General features: G+C 50.8%; 1 non-coding gene across 1 annotated transcript in view; it reads right to left on the bottom strand.

Annotated features, from left to right (window-relative positions):
- The window catches only part of LOC112066982 (uncharacterized), a 77141-nt gene that overhangs the window by 6855 nt on the left and 50362 nt on the right, over positions 1-19924 (bottom strand). Inside the window, exon 2 of the transcript XR_008619621.1 lies at positions 19234-19305. This is a non-coding gene — a transcript (uncharacterized protein). The remainder of the gene's footprint in view (positions 1-19233; positions 19306-19924) is intronic.

Below are 19924 nucleotides of genomic sequence, written 5' to 3'. Positions count from 1 at the left end.
AAAAGAATGAACGGAGTGAAAGGAAAAGGAATCGCAAAGTCAAAGGCAAACACTAAACCAGGAAGAGTATCTGCAACTTAGCAGCCCAAGGATTAAGAACAGAAGAGGTCTTGTAGCCCCTCTGAGTGGTGGGGGGTGGAGATAAGCAGGATGTTCCTGGGGCTCTATCACCGTCAGCGCTTCTGCAGGCGTGCTGTGCACAGGTAACCGGCACACTGAGACAGGGCCTCTCAGTTCCAGGGGCAGCTGGCCAGGCGCTGGGCACCAGATGAACAAGACTGCTTTCATGACAGGAAGGGACTGGGAAGCACTAACTATGCCGCCCCCACTTAGTGGCAAGGGGGGCAACTCTTCTTCCAAGGCTCCACCTATTTACTTCATTGTTCTAAATCCCACCATCTCCCCAGCTAACCTCCAGCGCCGAAACGCCGGCAGCCTGCAGATCCCAGGACCGTGGCTCCCTTCCCGCCCGAGCCCAGGGCCTGATTGCAGGCCGCGGCAGCCTCACTGGGGCCGAAGAGAGCCCGGAGGCACCGACTTCTCTGATCTCCATTTGATCCTTTACCCATCCACCCAAAGCTTCCTGAGCACCTCCTATGTGCCAGGCTCTGCTCGAGGAGCTGAGGAAGAGGTGGAACACTCGGGGCTGTGCTCACAGAGCCCACGGTCTAGGGGTGCACGCTGGGTTGCAAGCGGAGTCGAGAGCTGGGTCAGACAGACAGTAAAGAGAGACCAGCTGAGCCTTCGGTCCAGCCACCCACTCAACCTAGGATCTCGTAAATTCTGTGCCCCATGGAGGTGCTCAGGTGGTGAAGCGGTGCTGTCAGGGGCCTGGGGGATGAATCAAAGGCCGTGGGTAACCACAGAGCAACAGCTCCATATGAGTCCGAGTCTGAGCTTTACGCAACAGAAACAGACTTTGGCTGATTCAAGTTGAGATGGAGTTTACGCAGAGGCCTTCGGCACCTCATAGGATCCCCAGAAAAGGGGACCTGGCTCAGGAAATAAGCAGGACAAGGAGCTGTGCAGCCATCACCTGAGCCCCACTCACACCACAAGCCTGGAGGAGGCCTCAGGCTGTATCATCACCGGGACACTGCCGCTGGAGCAGGGGGCACTGAGGCCACCACTACTGCCCCTGGAAACCAGACAGAGCTGCTGTCACTGCCTTCAGGATGAATTCTCCAGGGCCCTGGCTTCTCTGTGTCACCAGGTGCGTGTGACCAGCCAAGCTGAGACCCAATATACCCGCAGCCTAGCCTTCCGACGTCTATAAGCAGGGGAAGTATTTCTAAACACGGTGAAAGAGTTGGGGGGATGGCTACTGGGCAGGCAAATAAAAAAAGACAAATGCCCTTCATAACATCCTGGGGGACTGGTAGAGAGGCACTCTCTGAGGCAGAGGACCAGTGTACACCAATATTCCTCTAACAGAGCGACTTCTGTATCATGATACTGTGTACCCAGTTTTGCCCCAGGACAGTGGGTGGCCTGTCACCACCCTGATGAGGAAGATGACATTTACACCTAAGCGAACATGTCAAGTGGCAGGCAGGACGTGGAATGTGGGTTCCGAGGCAGGAAAAGTCTTGTGTGAACCTCCCTGTTGAGAGAGGGACCCTAATCTCACCACTCCTCTCATCCCCGATTGGACCCCGGAATTGTTTTCCTATTATCCATAATCAGGCGGAGTTTCTCCTGGTGCAAGGGCTGAAATTATTGCACTGGAATGACATGATGCCAGCCAAAAGCAAATATTAAAGTTCTGGACAGCTCCATTTAGGCAAATTTATGCCTTCCATCAGCCTTTTGAAAATAGCCACTCTTAACTTCCTTAAGACCTGACAGGTGTAGGAACCCCCGGCTTTACAAATTCTCCTTTCCAAGCCTTTCAGAGAACTTGCAGGCAGACCTGGGTTCAAACTAAGGACATACAACTTACTGGCTGAACGGCTTTGGGCTTCAGGAGGCCTCAATATCATCATCTGAACAATGAGGGCAGCTTCTCTCAGAAGGAGCGACTGAGGATTTGAAAAGAAAACACTCCTCACGGTGCTCGGCCCGCCCACACCTGGCAGGACAGGCCGGCCAGCCAGACGCAGCCGCCTCCTCCCTCCCCACCGCTTGCCCGCTCCGGGGCCCTGGTCAGAGCTCACGGAGCTCACCAGCCTCAGCCGCCCCCGGGGAGGTGGCATAATGGCAGCGCCCTGCCCGCAGGACCGTGGTGAGGATGAGACAAGAATCCGGGTAACACGGCACCTGGCACGGAGAAGGCGCCGGATCCACGTTAGCTGGCGCTCCGGAAGCCCACCCAACAAACAGCCTGCGGGGAGACGGGCAGGCTTGTTACCCCGCCTCAGAGATGAGGAGACCAAGGGGCAAGAGGAAAAACGTCTTGCGCACAGTCAGCTGGTCCGTAAATAGTATCTCACAGAGCAGTGGATGGCATCCCTTGTCCAAAGCTGTGAGCCATGGTCTGTTCTCTCCCTGACACAGCTTCACGAAATTGTCTAAAAAGAGACAGGCCATTGGCAGCACTCTGATTTGTAGCCATTTCCCTGTGGACCTAACGGCCTGTGAAAAGAGGAGGACCCCGCTGTGGCCCGTCACCCAGCCCCCCACAGGACCCCTCACAGGGCCCATCACAGGATTCTCCCACAGGACCCCCCGTCACAGGGCACCCCCCCAGAGGACTGGCCGCAGGCAGGTAGCACCAGAGGCCCAGAGTTAACAAGGGCCCCAGCCCCGCTCCTTCGGCTGCTGCCTGCATCCTCCCACAGAGCTGTGGTGGACATTCACAGGCAGCAGCCCCCGTGACGACCAGCTCTTGACATCTGTGAGATGCATTCAGAAGTTCTCCAAGGCTTAAAAAAAGGCCTCGTCACTGGGGACAGTGCAGGTCTGGTCAGGATTTAAAGGACAAACACGCCAGCCTGAAGTCTGGGATCTTGGTCAGGCTCCAGTGGGTGGCCTCCCTGATCTCACTCACCGGTGCTGTGGGCCTCAAACCGCAGCCCGGCACTCTCCCTGGGGCTGAAGAGAGAGTGGTGAGGAGGGAGGGAAAACACCTCTGAGATGACAGCTGAGGGGAGGGAAAAGGGCCCAGCAGGACAAAGCCTAGGGAAGAGCCACAGGCAGGGCAAGTGGAAGGAACCAGAAGGGTGACAGGAGGGGAAGTGCAGAGGGCGCAGAGGCCAGGCCATGCATAGGCCGGCAGGCCATGGTGAGGAGTCGGGTTTCACTGAAGGGCTTCACACAGGGGGAGGTGCAAGTTTAAAAAAGCTCCTCTGGCTGGTCTGTGGAGACTGGGGTACAGGGGAATGAAAAGGGAGGCCCTTAGAGCAGGGCAGGGAGGGCCCGTGGTGATGGAGAGGAGGATGCAGTGGGCTTTTATTTGGGGGGCACCTAAAGGCAGATTAGACATGGTGCATGAGGGAACGAGAATAACGGGTGGACCTAAGGTTTGGAGCTTGAGCATCTGGCTGCGTGGTGATCCGGCCTTATGAGGTGAAGGGAGAATGGCAGGAAGCGGGGATGGATTTGAGAAAGGGCATTAAGTGCTCTGTTCACATCTATCCAAGTGTGAGGATGCCTATTAGACATCACCATGGAAATATCAAGGAGGCGGTCGAGGACATGAGTCAAGAGCTCGGTCTGAGCTGAAGATCTATATTTGGAAGTCATCAGCCATTGATGAGGTGAGCTCACCAAGGACAAGGTAGATGGAGAAGAGGGCCAGGCCCGAGCCCTGAGCATCTGACAGTCAGAGAACAGGAGGGGAAGGGCAAGCCAAGGAGCCTGTGGAGAAGAGGCAAGTGAAGAAGAGAAAAGAAGTGTGGAGTCCCAGGGACCAAGAGTCAAGAAGAGCACTGCTTCAAAACGCCACCGAGACAAAGTGAAGATAAAGCAGCAGCCACTGGATCTGGCGACTTGGAGAACTGACAAGAGGAACTTCAGTGGAGTGGGCCAATCAGCCTAAGAAACATGAAGGCACACAAGCTGGAAAATCCTGCAGATGGGGGCACCGGGGAAGCCATCTGATGCCACGTGCAGAAGACAACAGAGGAAGCCAAGCTGGGGAGAGAAGACGGGAGCCCAGGGGAGCGCTCTGAGAGCTGGACGCTGGGGACTCTGCTCTTATCTTTCCAGCACAGCCCCTGCAAGGCCCAGCTCTATACAGCCTCCTGAGTTGAGTTATGCTGACCTGTTTCTGAATCTTAGGATAGACATCTCTTTGAACTTGAGCTGGCTCCAGTGGGTCTCTGTACCTTCCAATGAAGGAGCCCCGGCTAAAATGATTACTCCAGTTTTACAAATGAGGAGTCCAAAGCCTTGCCACTGTCACAAAATTAGGGGTGGCAGAGTCAAAAGTCAAACCCACATCAGCCTGACCCCGAAGCCTGAATAGTCACCATCCTCCGGTGCCTTCCCCTCGTACCTTCCCGGCCCTTTACCCACTTTGGGGCCACGTCATTGCTCACCAGCCCCTTGCAGAGAGGAAATCAGAGATGAAGCTCATAAGGTGCAGTCTGGCTCCTTCCCAGCAAGCAGCCCAGGCAGGATAGAGAAGCCACGAGCCAAGTTCCAGCTTTACAACCCGACCATGACTGCCGCCTGGCCACCCCCTGCCTCTGGCTCCCCTAACCAAGGGAATGGAAACGTCACAAACACTTGAGTTCCACCGGTGCCCCTCCCCCACCAACAAGCCCATGGCAACTGGTCAGCACTGGAATGTTCCAACCGGTCCCCAGTGTGCTGGGCAGGTGGGAGGGGGGCAGAGAGGAAGGGGAAACACATCCTTTCAGAGAGAATCATTCTATGATTTTTTGGCTGAGCCTTCCAGTCTTTTTTTCTATATATGTATATATACATATACTGTGCACACACATGCTTATTAAAATCCTTATGTATATTTCTTCCTACTTAGAAATCATGATGTACATGACCTATTAGGGAAACAGCCAGGAGCAGAGGTAAGAACGTGGGTCTGAAACCAGGTTTGCGCCTCAGCTCTGCCATGTCTAGTTATACAACCCTGGGCAACGTACTTAATCTCTCATGTCCTGACTTTCCTCCTCTGTAAAATGGGATAAGAAAACGTGCTTTGTAGAGTCATTGGGGGAGAAAGACTGAAGTATTATCTGAGGTATTGATTAACAGGCCAAACCAGATGCTCAGTAAATGGTACAGAGTAACTCCCTTTCCAGGGAGGTTTTTCCAGTGCAGACGCACGTACGGAGGGAGGTACCAGGGAATGCTGCCCTTTTTTGGTTTTGAACCATATAACCCCTGGATGATGGAACCCCCCAGCTTCTCTCTCTTCCCTGCTGAAAACCACCAGTTACCAGTCTGCTGCTGGGCAGGTTTTCCCAGAGGCTTGATGGGAGAAGACGGTTGGCTTGGGCAACTGAGGGAAGGTTCAGAATCACAGAGACCACCCCCAGCTCCCGTATCCCAGACAGGCTAACGCTGCAATGCCCAGTATGGCAGCCACTCGTCACATGTGGCTACTAGCACTGGAAATGTGGCTGTGGTCCAAACTGAGCTGTAGTGTGAAATACACACCAGAGTTTGAAGACTCTGTACCAAAAGAAATAATATAAACTGTCTCATTAAAATCTTCCATACTAATTACAAGAAATGATAACATTTTGGATATACTGGGTTCGATAAAATGTATTATTAAATTAATTTCACCTGGTTTTTTTTTTTTTTTTTTTTTTTTAACTGTCTTAATGTGGGCTACTCAAAAACTTCAAATTCCGTGAGTGGCTCACACGGCACTTTAACTGGGCAGTGCTGTGCCTGCCCCATGCAATAAGCACCGGGTTCGGCCCCCTGATAAGCTTTCCGCATCACAGCCTCAACTCACAACGGTGAGGACTCCGGGGCCCTCACAGCCCGGCCCTAATGGATCTCTCCAGCCTCATCATACCTCACATGACCCACGGCTACCAACACGCCTGAGTGCCCACCGCACACGCTCACATCCCATGCCCGTGCCCGTGCAGGAGCTCTGCCGCATGCCCTCCCCCGTGCACCAGCATCCTCCTGGTAGAGACGCTCGTCCTTGGTCACCCCTGTGCCTGGCCTTCAGCACTCCCTCCTCAGTGCCGTCTCAGCACTCGGTTTATGCCTTTATTGCAGCACTGACCAGTGGCCGCCGCCTAACTGGCTGGGCCCCTGATGTCCCCACTGGACTAAGCACTCCTCTGGGAGCAAATGTGTCTTGCTGGTAATAATACTGCCCTGGGCTGGCAGGATGCCTCTCACATAACAGGTGCTCAGCAAGCATCTCTGGATCGAACACCAAAGCTGGAGGACAAGCAGTCATCTTACGTACTAAGCACAGAGTTACAGCAGAAAATTCTACAGGAGAGGAGAAAAAGTTATAGGAGAAAATAATAAACCAGCTAGCTACCACTTAGAAATGCTCATTTCATTCTCAACACAAGATTGGTGTTCTCACTCCCATTTTACGTGAAGAAGACAAGATTCAGAAAAGTATGGGGACCTCCCTGGTGGCGTAGTGGTTAAGAATCCACCTGCCAATACAGGTGACACAGGTTTGATCCCTGCTCCAGAAAGATCCCACATGCCGCGGAGCAATGAAGCTCGTGCACCACAACTACTGAGCCTGCGCTCTAGAGCCTGTGAGCCACAACTACTGAGCCCGCGTGCCACAACTACTGAAGCCTGCGCGCCTAGAGCCCGTGCTCCACAACAAGAGAAGCCACCGCAATGAGAAGCCCGCGCAACACAACGAAGGGTAGCCCCGCTCGCCGCAACTAGAGAGAGCCCGCGCACAGCAACGAAGACCCAATGCAGCCAAAAATAAATAAATAAAATAAATAAATTTATGAAAAAAAAGAGAAAAGTATGGTGACTTGCCCAAGATGAAAGACCTTTAGGAAACCAGCACGGTCTCAACCCTAGTATAAAATCCATAACAATCACTCATTAAATATTGAGTGAATGAATGGACTGAGGATCTGAACTCAGACCTAATTCCAAAGCGCACCCATCCTCTCTGCATGACCCCACAGTGCCAGTGCCTCCAGGTCAGCCCACAATTAAGAACAGCAGCTATCACATCCCGAAGGCTCACTACCTGTCAGGCTACCGCACTAAAGCCCTCTACAAACACGCAAACCGCACTGCAGCTTTTATCCCATTTTTCAGACAAGGGAACTGAGGCTCAGAGAAGGGAAGGGCCCAGGTAGTAAGTCAGAGTGCATCTGGGATTCAGACCCAGCTCTGTCTGCCTCCCATCCAACCCAGCTGCCTCCAGGTAGCCGGGCCATCCCATGGAGTGATGGGACACAGGGTCACGAGTCCGTGGCGGGTTCCTGCCCGTCAACCCTGGAGGCCGAGGACACGAGGAGGGAGGGTGTGTGAGCAGGAGAACAGGCCCTCCAGGTGCCTGTCTCACTTGGCAGCAGATAAAGCCTGTTCCTTACTTGCTCCAACTCCCAGAAGGTGTCCTGGGCTTAAAGACGCACTGCAGGTTGCTTGAACTCTCATGGTGGGCCAGGCTGCTCAGAAAGAAGGCCCCCAGGATGTCCCAGGCTGTTGCAGGGGCACTCGCTGAGAACAGCACGTCCAGGCAACGACGTTAAGTGGCTGCAGACTGTGTTGGCTGCACCCGCTCCTCCCCACACAGTCAATGCGAGGACAGACACCAGGCCCAGGTGGCGGCCCGCCTGGAGGGCCACTCTCAGGGATGGAGGCCAGAGACTGCCCGCCCATCCTCCACGCTGTCCACCTTTTCAAAGCCCTGCAGCTCTCCTGTCTCCAGAAAAGGCGGTGTAAGACGCTCACTGAGAAAATGGCTGCTTTTTTCTCCTACTGCAAAATCAGGAACGCAAACGAATAAACAACACGTAAGAAGGGTGTATGTGGGGCAGACCTGCACCAACTCTTCTCTTGGCTGCGTCATCATAAACATGAAGCATCAGGAGGGCTGCACCACTCCATGCTCTATGCCGTGAGCCCAGGGAAGCTGCCCTGAGTTCAGGGAAACCTAAATTGCACGCCGAGAACAGCAGCTCTGTGGCTCATGGAGTGTGCTCACTTCACTGTACGTCCCTGGGGTTTAGCCGTAATGGGCCGTGATCACCTCACTTCTGTCTGCCGCAGAGACGGGGACAGGGGGTGGGCAGGCTGCCAGCAGGACTGAGCGGGATGGGACTCCCGACACCTGCTAGGCATCAGCTGATAACACAAGCGCCTTCCCGGGAACACAGACGTGAGCAGTGACAGCCACGCAGGCTGGCTCCAGCGCCCTGCTGCCAACTGGCCTCAGAGGTCGGGGAGCTCCCGACAGGCCGGCCTGTGGGGAGGATCAGAGCCACAGACGGAAGCTGACAGGCACAAACACGTGTACATACTTCTCTCACCGAGGGTGAAGGAAGAGGAAAATATGTAACTTGGCGGTGGCAGTGTCAGCTACTCCTAAATAAAAACCCGAGAACACAAAAGAAGTTTGGGGTGGGTTGCTGAATAACACAGACATAAAAAGCTAGGGTTCTCAATAAATTGCATAAGTAACATTCCTGCAAAGTGTCTTCCTGTGCGGTATTCATTTCCTCCTCATGGTGACTCTTCATCTTACCTATTATTGTCCTTTTTCACAAGAAAAAGAGCAGACAATTAAGCTCATGTCTGGGTTTTAATACCCATCCTGGCACTTCTGGGGTCTGTGGCCCTTAGACCTTCAATGACTCTGTCTGTAAAACAGGGATAAAACTACCTAGCATTTAAATATTTTTTGAGCATCAACTATATGTCAGGAGACATGCTGGGTAGTTTACAGGGAACATGGGAGACAGACAACCAACAAATGAATAGAATATGTGTCAGATGATGCTACGTGTTTTAGAGAAAATAAAGGTTGGGGGAACAGAGGCTGCAAATTTCGAGAAATCAATCAAGGAAGGCTTCATGAGAAAGTGACACCAGACCAGAGACTCAAAGGAGGTGAGGAAGTGACCTGTGCGAGACGGGGGCCACCGGAGGGCTCTGCTTGTGCTAAGGAAAAGCACTGCTGGATGACTGACTGCAGGGGGCAAGGGCTGAGGCCAGGAGCTTGGCGAGGACATGAGTGAATTATTCAGGAGGTACATGGTGGCTTGGTCCCAGGGAGGGGCAGATGTGGGGAAAAGTGGTCAGGTACTTTGAGGGGACAGCCAACATGATTCACCAGCAGATTGGAACCGGAGCGTGAAAAAATAAAACGATGAAAGGCTCTATGGCCCAAGGAAGTGCAGGAATGGAGGCGTCACGGAGGGGTGTGGGGACAATGGGATGGGTCAAGTTTGAGACGAGATAGTTTAGCTATCCCCAGCGGAGACACTGAGCAGGCAGCTGGATGCATGAGTCTGTGCTTGGGGAGAGAGCTGGGCTGGAGACAGGAGCGTGGCAGCTGTCAGCACTTCAAGCCGCCAGGCTGGGGAGCGAGCGCAGACAGAGAAGGGCCAGTGCGCCCTGAGGTTTAGGACTTGCAGAGTTGAAGAGCAACGAGTAAGAGACTAAAAAGTTATGAAAGGAAGAAAACTGGAAGCGTAAGGTGTCCTGAAAGGCGAGTGCAGAAAGTGTTCCAGGAAGAAGAAGCCGCTCATCAGGTTTGGTCACGTGTAGGTAATCGGGGGAGAGTTTTGGTGGGGTGGCGAGGTGGGGAGGGGGCCCAGATCTGAGGACGTCCCGGGGAGGGAGGGAGCAGGCTAGAGAACGGAGACCATGAGTCAGCAACGCTTCTCAAGGCAGGACTCGGGGGCTGAGTGTCCGCACTGCAATCCCAGTCCTGCCATTTATCAGCCCTGTGACCTCGGGCAAGTTCCTTAATCTTTCCGTGCCTCACATTTCTCATCCGAAAAATGGGGATAATAATCCCTTAAGGAATTGATATATGAGAATAATGCCTGGTCCATTGTATTTACTATGTGAGTATCATCATCCATCAGCAACGTCATCATCATCATCACTATGAAAATAGGGTCAGAATCAGAAGGGGATATAAGGACAAGAGTTTTGTTCTACTTGTTTGTTTTTTAAGGCACTTACAGAACGTCTGTGTTACAGGGGAAAATGGATCAGGAGAAGGAAGGAAAAAGAAGCGCTGGCGAGCCACCCAGGGGAGCTGGAGCACCAGCTGGGCTGGCCCTGGATGGGCCCAAATGTGATGGGAGTCTGTGCAAGCTCTCACCAGGCTATTTATTGCTGGTTCTCAGTGAAATGGGAAGGAGGTCATCAGCTTGGGAGGCAGGAAGAGGGAGGAGATGCTGGAGTCTGAAGAGAGAGAAGCTGCGAAACAGCAGTCAAGCGGGATGGATGCATCAGAGCACGACGGGTGACCACCAGCCTGCAGTCAGAGGCCTCAGATCTTAGAGCAAGGCGGTTGGGGGCTGGTACCAACGCGCAGGTGCAGGTACAGGTGATGGAGTCGGGGGATGTTAGACATAACCAGGACAGGATTTTGTCAGGCCACTATGACCCAAGGTGAGGGTTACATGAGATTGCAAAAGAAAAGCGCCTGGCCCAGGACCTGGCATCTGAAGCGCTGCCGCTGTTCAGGCTTCAGTGGCCTGTCCGAGGAGCCCCACTCCCTCCACGTGCGCCTCCCTGACCCCCAACACACACAGAGCTCGGGAGCGGAAAACTCTGCAGGAGCCTCAATTCTGCGCATTCCACTAAGCCACGTCCCTCCCTTTTCTGTTCAAGTTACTGTCACGTTTCCCAGGCCTCTCCTGCTGGTCTCAGAGAACAAAGAAGGCCATGTGAGGGCAAACTAGTCCTGGCCCGCTTCTTCCAAGAACCAGCGGTGAAGAGGCTCTCCCAGCCTTGAGGAAATACTGGCTTTCCGGGACCTGCCTTGCAATTCCACCAAGCTCTGCAGGTGCGGCTCAACCATCAGTTCCTCCCACTGAAGACGGGTGGGCAAAAAGCCTTTGATGGATCTCGTTATGTAACCCAGACAAGTTAGAGTTAAATTCACAGCAATCAGCAACTTCAGGCACAGTCAATTGTTTTCACTAGTTGACCTGAAGCAAACTCAACCACGGAAAGGACAAAGGAGATGACTAAACAGAAACGAAGTTAAGTGAAATTCCCGTAAGAGGGTACAAAACAACGGCTTTGAAACGGTTAAGATGAACCGAAAGAAATACAATTAACAGCAGCGGCACACGCGCAAACTAAAACCAAAGTTTTATGCCATGATATGTAAGCTTATTATGCGCAACACACTCGGAAATTTTCTACTTTGTTTCATTTCATTAGAAAAAACTGTCAGTTTAATGCCATGGAAAGTGACTTGCCTTCGAAAAACACTGGATGGAGAAGACCTCAGGGCAGGAAGGGCTGGTAAGTGTTTCAATCCCATTCCCAGGAGAAGCCACGGAAACACCCTGACAGTCTTTCTAGCTTGATGAATAATAGGCTCTTATGAGAATGAAAGGAAGTAATGAATGTGAAAATTTACAAACTCTTCTAGGTGTTGTCATTCCTTAAATGTCAATTCTTTATCCAAACCTGCAGGTTCTCTCGATTTCATCTGCTATTCAATTAGGTACTTTAAGAGAGCAGGTACTAAAAGCAAGAGTCACTAATTTATCCCTTTGTTATTGCCAGCTCAACTCTGTGGCAGCTCAAGACTAAGGCAAGGTTGGGAGGAAATTCATGAAGACATGCACACCAGCCAATTGTATGCACTGTTTCGGATTTTTTTTTTAAGGCAGTGCTTCTCTAACTTTTCCATCTCAAATATGGAGAGTGGACATTCATTCCTGGAGGCCAAGTCTGGGGCAAAGCCACTGCAAGAATAAAATTTTAATTGTGCCTTATTTTAAATGTCAAATAATCATATGTAACATTATCCCTTGCTGTTTACTCGTAACGGGCATGGCACTGTGATAAGAGCCTGCTGTGGCTCTCACTGCATCCCAGGCTCCCATCTTAGAGGCGAGAAATGAGGTTTTGAGAGGTTATGTAACTTGCCCAGGACCACGAAGCAACTAAGTGGTGCGACAGATTCAAACGCACCCAGTCTGGTTCCAGAACCCTGCTTGTTGAATTCTCCTCCAACAACCAACCATATTTGTTTTAATATTCTTTAAATGTTATTTCCCCCAAACCTTTGGGTAAACAGGACCCACACGCACCCCAGGGCTCTGCCTACACGCTGGGGAACCCTTCAGGCGTGCAGAGCCACGAGTCCGCCAGAACTCCTCTGCCTTCCTCACGCTCCCGTGGCCAGGAGCGGGCTCACAGCCCTTCTCTCCTAGACACGGAGCACCGTCCTCATGTTCTCTTAGGCATGAACTTCATTAACAACCAACATATCACAAGCGCCAGTTGTTTATGGCATTTTTAAAATGAAAAATTCATCCCTAAGCTAAATTACAGCAAGTTAATTACAGCGCCTGGCTGATGGCAGACATACTGAGAGAGAGTGAGGGACTGACGGAAGCATCAAATGCAAACAGCAGCTGCAACTAACATGCGCCCAAGACTGCACCCCTGGGCCTTCCTCAGATACAGAGACTGGGGCTCACCCCACCCAGAGGGCCGGCTTCAGAAAGAGATGGGCAAGCTCTCACATCCATTCATTTATTCCACAGACACCTGCTGGGCACCTAAGTGTTGGGGACGAGCCAATCACACACAGAGTCACTCACTCACCAATTCATTCCATCAAACAGTTAGCAGGCACCTACCACATGCCAGGCACTGCTCAACTGCCGTGCATATACAGACGGATGAACTGACTGGTCCATCTCATCAGTTACTGATTCACCTCGATGCGCTAGGCACTGTCCGGGCAGTGGGGATGGAATAATGAACAACACAAAGTTCTGGCTCTGACGGAACGTACATTCCAGGAAAAGAGGGCAGACGAGAGACAAATAAATATGTAGTGTGTCAAGGAGTGAAGTGTTATGAAGAAAGACAAAGAAGCATAAGGTGACAGAGAGCGGGGGACATGCTGTAGTACAGACAGCATTACAAGGGGCTGCATCTCTGATTAGAGAGCAGAGGCCACAAAAAAAGGTGGGAGCAAGCCTCAAGCAGAACTAGGGCAGGAGGGCGCCTGAAACGAGCTCGCCTTTGCAGCACCGCGGTGCAGGGTCACGGGGGCCTGCGGCTGACAGCACTGAGCGAGAGGGGGGAGCAGAGGCGAGACGATCACTCCAAAGAGGACGCTACAGACCCACTGGCGAAGGCTCAAAGCCCATCATCTGTGCTTCACTGCAGGCCCTGACTGCTGCCAAAAGCCTAATACTCTGCAAAAGGCAGGCGGTAAACTGGGCTGCTATCCAATATTTACCCGGTGGCATGCCAGGTGTTCTCTGGAGTCTCCGAAGGGTCAGCTTGGGGTCGGGGGAGGAGAAGGACCCCATCAGACAATGAACTCGGGCTGCTGAAGTGGGGTTTGCCACTAACAAAGTGATACATATTTGATCTTTAGTTTGAAGGCCGCCTTGTTTGCTGAACCTTAAGCCTGTTTACCAACCTGAACAGTTGATGAGGACGGTTTGGGCAAAGGGCACAGAACAAGAGGCTTTGGAGTGCTGAAGACGAAATCAGCCTTGCTGATTCTGCCTGTGGCCCATCTGCGGGCGCCACAGAGACCCCGCTGACCATGGTGAGGCTGCTTCCTAAGGCAGCCCTGGTCTCCTTCACCTCCGCTTCCCCCAGCCGCCCTCACCAGGGCCTGATTATTCTCCTCCTGCTCCAACTCTAGATCCCACCCACCCCCAATCTCCAGGTGAAATCAATGCTGCACACATACCCAGAGGCCGTCTGTCCTCCCCCCGCCCTCACCGAGGCCTCACCGTCTCACCCAGCACGTCTTCCTGCTTCCAGCCTCTCCATTCCTCAGTCTCCAGACAGAACGAGTTCACTGAAACCGAGATCTGATCTTAGTCCTCCAGCTAACAAGCCTTCGGTGGCCTCAGGGCCAACAACACACAGCGTGGACTTAGCCTGGCCTCCTAGGCCCTGTGTGCGGAGTGCAGCCCTATCCCCTACATGGCATCAAGCAGCCGTTACTCCTGTCCCGCTGCACGTGGTACGGAACAACCAACGCGCACTTATGCCCGGTCTTCTCGTCTTGGCCTGCGTTACACACTCTCCCTGCTGAGAAAACCTGTCTGATCCCCTTAGTCAAAATCAGGTGCCCTTTCACCTACTTCTACACCTTTAAAATAACCCTTCTTTCGTTCCACCTTTTCTTTTTAGAGTTCATCATTTCTGTCCACCTCCCCCACCAGGGGTTCAGTAAGTATTTGATGAATGATCTAAGCCTGTTCCTCTTGCTAATGTTGCCCAAGCCAGAGGTTTGGGGGTTTTCCTCGATGTCTCCCCTCCCCCCATTCCCTGCATCAAACTGTCCCCCAGGACCTACCAATTCCTCTTCTTAAACATCTCTCAACACATCCTGCTCCATCCCCGCTACCAGTAGGCCCTCATCTGGTTCCTGCGGATTTCTGCAACAGCCTAACCTGTGTTTCCCTGCCTTACCTTGCCGCTTTCTCAAGCCCTAAATAGTACAAACACTTCTAAATCCCTCTAAAATCACTGCCCATGGATGGGTGTGGACCCGCCCCACACACTTTCCCCTTCCCAGCAAAACATATGCAGTGGCTAACTGTGAAGAATCACGGTAGAAGCAAATGCAGGAGAGGTACATGTCTGCTTCAGGAAAGGGGTATGGATGACTCATTTAAATCTCACACATTTTAAAGTCCAGTTGTTGGAAACTTGTTAGCCAAAAAACATCCCTGGTGTAAATATGCACCACTTCACTCTTCAAGGTAAACAACCAACCAAATGGTGCTAAACTAATAATGAGAAAGCCAAGCTAACAGTGATTGATAATCAAACATCTAGATTCCTAGCAATGAAAAACTGTCACGAATTCAAGATGGTGGTGACAGTGCACTCTTAGAGTACTGATTCCAAATTCTACGGGAAATCCAAGGGCCTGTGTGAGTCCATGCTCCACGGGAGCCTGGAACACACCACTGCGCGCATGGCAAGGCAGCCAGACTCCTAGTGGAGGATGAGGCAGCCATTCAGAAACTCCAGCCTGAAGTACAGTCGTCCCTCGGGATCCGCAGCGGGTGGGTTCCAGGACCCCGCCTCCCCCATGTACCCAAGTCCCTTATATAAAATGGCATAGTATTTGCATATAAGCTATGGCACATCCTCCCATATACTTTAAATCATCTCTAGATTACTTGTAATACCTAACACAATGTAAATGCTATGTGAATAGGCTGGTATGTGGCAAATTCAACTTTTGCTTTTCAGAACTTTCTGGCATTTTTTTTTTCCAAATATTTTCGATCCATGGTTGGTTGAATCTCCCAGTGCAGAACCTGCATGGAGGATGGACTGTAATTTAACACCAATCACATTTCATTTTTTTGTGTGTGGTTTTATCTAGATGAAATTTATTCAAGATAACCTTAATCTTGAGATTTATTCTTAAGATTATGTACAACTTTATGAATTATTGAAAGTTCATGAAAATAGAAAAGTTCAGCATTAGCAAACAATACATAGTATTGTGTATTAAATTCTCATTAAATTTATGTAAGTTGCACTATGCCATTTATTTTATATTGGAAGTAGTTTTGGAGATGACCCATTGAACCATATTTAGGAGTTTGAGAACCCTGTGACTGAACTTGGTGGGCTTCCACCTTAGATGCAGGTGGGTTTTGCCTCTTCTGAGGGAGGAAGGCATCTTGTAAGTGAGAGACAGTGGCCATCACAGCATATTCAATCCCTGAAATCACACCATTACCCTGGTTTGTTTGTTTTGTTTTTTTTTTTCAGTAACTTTTAATGACATCCCTGTGATTACTAGTAGATAGCCTGCAGTCATGCCTTAAACTTGGGAGTCTATGGAATTTTGAGTCCCACACCCGTGGGAATTGATGAAAGGACTTGCATGTCTGAATCAGATCACTGCCATCCAGGAGGGAGCCTCAGAAGTAGAGACCCAGCCTACAGAATCCCCACTGTAAAATCAAACATCCAGGATCTCCCCAGTGTAAAGTCCCCCGGGAGCATTCCACTGCATGGAACGTGACTTGGAAAATCAGTCACTGCGATCTGCCGAGGAAGTCAAAAGTGAAAGGGCAAAGCATCTCACGAGTTACTTCAACAGGATGGCAACAATGCTGTGGGATCTCCAGCCAGGTCCGGAGCCCAGATCGCACAGTCCCCTCTGTGGGCCATGCTGGGCACATGGGATCCATCCCAGTGCGGGAGGAGGTCACTGACAGCTTTGAGCAAGACAGTGAAATGATATGACCAGCATTGTTAAAGATCCCCTGGGTCCAACATGGTGAGCAGAATGGAGGAAAAGTGGAAGCAGGGCAACCGTTCAAAGGCCTTTGCGGTGACTCAGGCAAATGACGATGTCACAGGACTTGGGAGACGGATGTGGAAGGGCAGCAGAAGAATTCAAAATCTGCTTCAGAAGCCCCGCTAGGACTTGGTGATTTGGAGGAAGAGAAAGGTGAGAGATAACTGATGACTCCCCGGTTTCTGGCTTGAGAAAGTGAATTAACAGCTGTGCACCTTAATGAAATAGGGGGAAGGGAGGTCTGGAAAGGGGCTGTGATAGAAGGAGAGCAAGAGTTGAAATTGAGGTGCCCATGACCTATCCAAGTTCACTGACTACTATCAAAGGTATAAAAGGAGCTACAAAGCACAGAGGAGTCGTGTGGAGTGATGGACGCCTGGGGCCGTTCTCACAGGCGACCCTTCCCACCTTCCTCTCGGGGTGCTCGTGTGTCCACCACTGTGCCAGCTCAAGGTGGGGTGGTGCACCACACAGGGAGCTCATGGGGCCAAACTCGGCCAGGACATGTGCAAGCTGCTTCTAAGATGATCTCCAGTAGTAAAGCAGATACCACCAGCTTTGGGGCTAAGAAAACAGTCCTGTTAACAGTAAAATGGGATTTGCATCACACCACAATGGGAAGTAAAGTATGTGGCCTGATAATTTCTTCAATTACAAGCATCATAACAGGTTTGCTGATTTCTTGACACTGATGTTTTCAAGGAGTCCCGGTAGAAGGGTTTCGGTATCTAGCCCTGTGCCCTGACAGTTACGCTGCTGGGTGTACCACCCTGTTCGGGGGATTCCAAGTAGAATCTCCCCCAGGAAAATGTTCATCTAAGGTGGTACAGATGTAGAGGAAGGTCTCTCTCTCAAAAAACCACCAGAGAAGGTGGCCTATTTTAGGAGAACAATGACTCACTGAAATCACATCCTGCTCTTAAGTTAACATGCTTCCTTCTGGACCAGAACCTGGTTTCCTATCATGATGGGTCTATTTTCCAATCTATTTGACAATCTGCTTTCTAATTAAAAGTTGAGCCATTTTTAAAAAATCACATTTAACTAAACAATTCTACATGGCAATAAAGCAGTGTGCTCTGCCACCTTGATTGATGGCACCATTTGCAATTATTTAAAGGAGAAGGCAAGGAAAGAAAATCATTAGATACAGCTAGATTAAGCTGCTCTAGCCCCTGTTAGTGTCTTCCTATGTATTCCTAGAGTAAGACAGCACAGCATTCATGTAAACTAATTAAATTTCCTGCATTTAAATAAGCCCCAACCAAAATAAAACTTATAAGACTGATTGTAAGGTCTCGGGAGGAAGAGACCTACTTTTTCAAGAAAGCGGCCTGGCTGGGGGTAGGGGAAACACCAGGGTCAGATGGCATCTCTCCACAGCAGGCCAAAGCTCCCCCCCACTGAGAGGAACACTGGAGTGGGTGAGACAGAGCCCCTGGGGTCTGTGACAGCAGCGGCTGCTTCCAAGGGGAATGCGCAAGATGGCGCAGGGGAGAGAAAAGCCAGACGCCATTCGCATTGGCGACGTGGCCTCACGCAGGACACCTAGCTGCTCTGAGCCTGTTTACTGAAACGGGAAGTTACCTTTTGCCCCTGCCTGTTTCCTAGAATTGGTGGGAGAAGAAACTCTGGTGCTGTGTGTAGAAGCACCCTCTAAAAGGAGAAGAACTCCTCAAATGGAAGAGACAACTGCTGGTTACTGTCAGGTAGGAAAGGCTGGGACAAGTCCTCTTAAGAGGATGGTGACCAACAAAACAGGTAACATTACATGACATTCCTACATTAGTGAGGAACATCTTCCGGTTATTCAGCAGGTGCAGTAAAAGCAGGTGAGAAAAGGAATCTGCTGACTCAATGAGTTAAAGCAAAAAAGGTTTGGAGCAGGGAGGTGGGTTCAGATGCAACTGTCTGTTGATTGAGGTAGCTCGGAAGATCATATGGATGGATGGATGGATGGATGGATGGATGGATGGATGGATGGATAGATGGATGGATGGGGGAGGGGGTATGGCATCCAGCAGACAAGAGAGGCATGACCAAACCCCACCTCGAGTAATCCCATTCAACACCCACCACAGGGAGGCAGAGGCAGGGTGTGGAGCCATGCTCCCACCGTCACTGGTTCCCTGACCCGCCTGTCACCTCCGTTCCCCTCCCGCTTCTGGATTACTGCTCTTAACATGGACCCAAATTGCCCATGAAAAATAAAAACTAGATATAAAAGCTTTGCTTCATTTCACCAACAGCCAAAACACAAAGGACAACTAGAGAAGATTAACAATTTCTGATGAACACTCAAAGAACAAAAATCGATTTGAGAAGGATTTATAGTACAGGCTCTACAAGGGTGGAGTGGTGGAGGTACAAAGTGAATCCACATGGGAGCTGACCATCTAGAATGGAGGCCAATTCACTGTTAATTCAACAAACGTTTATGGAGCATCTACTATGTCCAAGGCACAACTCAGATATGTCTCGAGGAAGTAACTGGGGAAAACACACAAACAGGCAACTATAATCAAGTGTGGAAGTGCTACGATGGGGTGGGGGTCACAGAGAAGGAGCGCCTACATTCCATACAGCCACAGGAGAACGGTCAGAGGAGGGGCACGAATGGTAACGTAAAGCCCGTTGGGATACGTGTCAGTAAGGAGAGAGTACTGTGGGGTTCAAAAGCAGGCAGCACTTGATAAAGGCCTTGAGGGATGACTAGGAACTTGGCCAGGCAGAGGAAGGTAAAATAATACATACAGAACTGGGTGTGTTTAAGGAACGACAGGGATGGTCAACCCTCCAAACATGGGTTTCCCTCTTAAGAGAATTTTAGGAGACACAAATTCACTTCTATTTACCTTTTCTTCAAGAACTGCTGTTTCAATAGTTTCAGCAAACTGATTTCCAGGAAAGGTGACTTTGGGTTATTCCTGTTGAGAAATCAGAAAAAGAGGTATAATAGCTTTGGTGGGACTACCCTCCACAGACCTCTTTTTTGTGACACCCCCGCCAAGTCCATTCGCGTCAGTCACCCCCCTCCCCCGAGAGACTGGTGTGTTTCCAGCAGCCACTCTGCCTCCCTCCCTTCCTTCTTTCCTCATTTGAGAATAAAGACATGCAAACTTAGGCAGGCAGCAGTGAGCCCTGATCCAGACACAGACACACACACACACACACACACACACACACACACACACACACACACACAGGAGATGAACAGGACCGCACAGCCCCTGAACTAGAGGAGCCTTCCTGCTCCAGCCTGCTCCCTGCATTCCTGAGATTCCTGCAACAGACCCTCTGCTAACTACAGCTGGCATGAGAGCATTTCTGTTCCTTGCAAACAAAACTTACTTATTTAAAAATAAGAGATCCAGGGTTGGGACTAAAAACACAAACACAAGCAGAGGGTGAAGAAATAAAGGCTTCTGAAACAAACCCTTGGGAAAAATAAAAGATGAGAGGGAGTGACCTGGGCCTCTGCACTACTGTCCCATAATACCTGAGAGGAAAGGAAGAGAGAGATGTGGGAAACCCAGAGAGTAGATA

Source organism: Physeter macrocephalus, chromosome 16, assembly GCF_002837175.3.
Source record: "Physeter macrocephalus isolate SW-GA chromosome 16, ASM283717v5, whole genome shotgun sequence".
Lineage (NCBI taxonomy): Eukaryota > Metazoa > Chordata > Mammalia > Artiodactyla > Physeteridae > Physeter > Physeter macrocephalus.
This window is presented reverse-complemented; position numbering and strand designations above follow the sequence as displayed.